Raw genomic sequence first — 4,941 nt, forward strand, 5'->3', positions numbered from 1 at the left:
AGCCCGCTCTCCCAGCTTCCCCCCCATGGCTGCCCCACCCGCCCTAGCTCCTAGCCCTTTAAAAAAAAAAACCCAACAAAAGCCCTGACTCAGCAGCTTCTGCAGTGGCCTCGGGGCTTCTGGGGGGCTTGTGGCAGAGCCCCCCATGTGGCATGGGGCAGCAGGGATTGTCCTCCCCCCTACCTAGCAGGAGCTGGTGAGTCAGGGCTTTTTAAAAAAAAATTTTTAAAGGTGACACAATGCTCCTGGCCTACAGCCAGACCAAGATTAGCTCTCATTGTCAGGCCTCAGACACGCATGCATTCATACCACCTTCCTCTCACTAGGCACTCTCACACTCCACCACCTCTCACAGGGTCTCTTTCATGCATTGACAACTTATACCACCTTGTTCCCTCTCGGAGAGGGCCCCTTCGGCCATAGGCTTTATTTAGTGCACACCATGGATGGCAGGTGTACTGTCTTTTGGGCCTCTTCCGCAACCCTCACCAGAGTAGTGGCCAGCCAATTACCCATCTGGGACCAAACTTTCCCTGGTCCCTCCCAGGGCAACTCTATACAAATTCTCATACACAACAGGCTCCCAGCCCTCTGGTTTCCCCCTCACTGGGGCTCCAAATCTCTACCTGTTCACTGGGGTCTACTTTTACTGGGGCTCCACACCCCCTCACTGGGGCTCCACATCTTCACTGGGGAGGGAAGCCCTGTAGCCTCACTGGGGCTACAGGGCTTCCCTCCCCAGTGGGGGCCTAGGTGGCTGTCGCCATGCCTGGCCCCAACTGCTACACATAGTGATGCAGGAGCTAGGGGTTATTGAGACACCCTGACCCACCTCCCATCAGGGTGGTAACTGGTCTGGTATTTTCCTGGAGGCTCCCATGCCACTGGGAGCCCCACCAAGCCACCAGCTCCTGGCAGGGTGCAGTTTTAGGTCATGCCCAGGACCAAGAGCCTCCTGCTGCTACCTGCAGATGTTCTCATACAGCAGTTCAGCCAAGCAATGTTTCTACCTAGCTGCCAGTAGCAAACTGCTCTGTTTATATAGGTGGCCATGGCCCAAAAATGGCCACCGCAATCAAGCACCTGATGGCTGCTTGACTTGGTCCTTAAAGTGGCAGGCACCAACAGTGCCCTGCCATATCCATCCTTGAAGGTTTTTAAGACCTCGTTAGACAAAGCCTTGGCTGGCATGATCTAGTTGGGGATGGTCCTACTCTGAGCAGGGGGTTGGACTAGGTAGGTAGGACTTCTTGAGGTCTCTTCTGACCCTAATTTTCTCTGATTGTGTTGGTTAAAATGTTCAAAGTTGTGAATGTCTGTTAATAGTGTACCTCCTGAGACGTATACCTGGAGATAGGGTAGCAGTCCTGTACATGACATATGGAAGTGCTGGTAAGAGAGAAAATGGTCTTTATTCCATTGCAGCAGTCGTTTTGCATGCCTCAGGATTACAAGAGCTGGTCTGATCAAGCTTTATGGAGCCCATAAGACTTAGAGGACTGGAACCCTTTGCTCCCTCTAAAGGGAAGAAGGGAAAAGCAGCTCAGATAAGATTAATTTACAAAAATTATAATATAGTTTACTCAAGATTCTATCAGGGTTATTCTAGCACGGTTTATTGTTTTGCTTGCAATTTGTCTGTTTTGATTGTATAAATAATGGTATATTACTATTTAGAGGTGCACCGATACATCGGTCTGATATCGGATCAGTACCGATATAAAGAAAATTGGTGCAGCCCCTGCTCTTCCTGGCTCAACCCCTGCCTCCCCCCATGCAGGGTGTGGGATGGAGACAAGGCTCGTCATGGGGGGCAGCTCCCTCCCTGCGCTGCTGCTGCCGTGCGCCTGGCACAGCCCTAACTCTTCCTGGCATGTGGGGGGAGGCGGGTGTTGAGCCAGGAAGAGCCAGGGTGCACTGGGTGTGCAGCAGCAGCACTGGAAGGGAGCTATGGTGAAATTTGGGGTGGCTGCAGCCTCCTAGTAGCCCCTGCCCCAAGCCCAGGCCCTGGTGAGAAGAGCCTGGCTCCAGCCTACAGCTGTAGCCTGTCTACTCGCCTCATGCATATCCAGGGGACCCCCTCCCCCCACCCTCCCAGGGTGCAAGCAGTGGTGGGAGATGCCCCCCCACGCCTCATGCCTCTATCCTGTGCACCACCCTGGCTGGACAGCGCCTGCCCCTGCCCCCTCCCTCACCGCAGGGGAGGGGGAGGTTTGATCTGCCCCTCTCCCCTTCCATCACAATGGACTTACCAGCAGCTCTCCATGCTATATCAGCTCTCCATGCTAAATTGGATCGGTATTGGCCGATATACCTCCTTAAAAATTGGATATTGGTATTGGCCCCAAAAACCTTTATTGGTGCACCCCTATTACTATTATTATAGCTGCACTCATGAAAGGGCATAGGACCTATTCAGGTTATGCCCTCTGAAAGGGTACAACCCAAGTGCGTGTGCACTGGCTTTGGATCTGACAGTGGAAGATAAATTCAACAAAGGAAGGGATGAAAATTTTCTGTGTCCCTGGGAAGCCATTTCAAGAAACTGGAATTTTATCCACATAGAGGTTCTTTGCCTAGTGTGGCATGAATCTGTGGGAGCAGACCAGTAGTGGCAGAGCTCACTTCACAGCATGGCCCAAGTCTGGTCAGTGGGCAATGCTGGTTTTGTACCACCCTAGGGGGACAGAGCTGGTGGCTGTGAAAGAATTAAGTGATGCCAATGTACAACCCTTCTGGATTCACTACATATATATAGAAAAAAACAGCAGTGCCTTGTGTGGGAAACTACACCGTGAATATTTTCCTCAGTGAATAATAATAATAAAATCCAAATTTATCTTTTTTTCTAATTATAATAACAGACAAACACAATAACAAATGAAGAACAACCAACAAATATTGACCCTACAAAGAAGAACATTCAAAATCAATATGTCTGTATCTAGATCTATACTTACAGTATATCTATACATACCCATTATATTGCTCCTTGGTAGTGAATAAACTGCTAGCCGGCTTCACCGTCACTGATGTTCCTCGAATCCTGAGGCTGGTGAGCAGCAGGTTGAATCCACCTTCTCTGGATCCTCTGGATGGATCCAACACACTTGTGTCACTTCTTCCCACTGGTACTCAGAACAAGACACATGCCTCTCTTGAGCAGCAAGGGCCTGAGCTCACACAGCCCTGAGCAGTCAAGTGTTCTCAGCAGGACAGTCCACCTCAGTCCACCTGACCTTGCCCTTCTTCACAGAGAGTCCCTCCGACACTCTTCTCTGCTACAGCCACCATGGCCACCAACAACCTATAGCTGCCTATAAGTTCATCACGGGGGCACAGAAGGGAATTGGTGAGGTTTTATTCACCAAGGCGCCCCTGGGGGTTACAAGAAATAATGGCCACAAGCTAGCAGAGAGCAGATTTAGACTGGACATTAGGAAGAACTTCTTCACAGTTAGAGTGGCCAAGGTCTGGAACGGGCTCCCAAGGGAGGTGGTGCTCTCCCCTACCCTGGGGGTCTTCAAGAGGAGGTTAGATAGGCATCTAGCTGGGGTCATCTAGACCCAGCACTCTTCCCTGCCTACGCAGGAGGTCGGACTCGATGAGCTATTGAGGTCCCTTCCGACCCTAGCATCTATGAATCTATGAACCTTCCCATGATAGATGCATTTTCAAAAGTTCCCTTCACAGGGCAAAGCGGTTGTAGCTGCACATCGGGGCACAACGCTGTACAACAATTCCCTAAGGATGGTAGAAGGGAATGAGCCTTGATTACCATAGAATGCAACTGAACATGCAAAAGGACCTTGAGGCAAGTAAGCTTCATGGTAGGACTAAGAAGTCTGTGCTTTCTGAAACAAGACACTTATTATTTGGATCTCTGGGGTTTGCCAAACTTTAGATGGACTTTGATGATTTTTTTTTTTTTTTTTACTGGAACACAAAAACATACAATACACATCAAGGCAAAGCTAAAAGAACATGAAAGCTACTCACCCAAGTTCTTTTGCTATACCATATTTTTTCATCAGATCTATCTCCCACCCCACTGGCTCTCTCCTTTTCCAGCCATCCTGTCTCTCTATCACCTTGTTTTCTCATCCAGTCTTGGTCTCCCTTTCCACCCCCTGCTCCAGCCTCCCCAAGATCATAGACTCAGTCTCTTTGCTCAGCCATTTCCAACCTCCTCTGCCTTCCAGGGAAGCTTCCTGGGCCAGTTTCCCCTTGTTCCATATGCATATCGCCTGTCTGGCTCTTGTTCCATATGCTTTTTTGGCTTGGGGCTGGCCACAGAGTTCAGTAGGCAGGACAGTGAGCATGAAAGCCCGGCTTCCCTGACTTCAAATTCTGGATCGTAGCAACTGGGAACTGCAGTTGCAGGGAAAGTCATCCTCACCCCAAGGCTGGAGCAGGCTCAGTTTGTACAGAACTTCACAGAGTTAAACTGTTAAACTCTAGCAAGTTTCTAGCAATTTGATATGTGTGACCTATGGCGGGGTTTTGGGGTGTTTTTTTTTGTTTTGTTTTGCAGAGTCTTGTAACTTGGCTGGGTTTGAGTACATTTTCACATGAACAAGGAGACACATCCCTGACATAAACACCACTCCTTGCCAAATACTGAATCCCTATTTCAGAGCATGGGGAGATTTTAAAGTAAAAGTCAGCAACCTTTTTGAACATTTTCAATATATTCCCATTGCCCCATTCTTATAAAAGGCTGCATGATTTTGGTTGAAATCGTCCCCTCTCAGCTCCTTTAAAAATAGCAATAAACAACATGAGGCATGAAAAATGTCAGCCCCCTGTGTACAGTGGGGCAAAATTATAAGCAGGGAAAATTATCCTGGTTTTCTCTGATTAAAAAAATCCCCAATTTTTGGATTTAAAAAAGTACCCCTGAATCTGAACCCAGCAGAATCTGAAGTAATCTGAACCCAG

Source organism: Alligator sinensis, unplaced genomic scaffold (genome assembly GCF_000455745.1).
Source record: "Alligator sinensis unplaced genomic scaffold, ASM45574v1 scaffold1463_1, whole genome shotgun sequence".
Taxonomy (NCBI): Eukaryota; Metazoa; Chordata; order Crocodylia; family Alligatoridae; genus Alligator; species Alligator sinensis.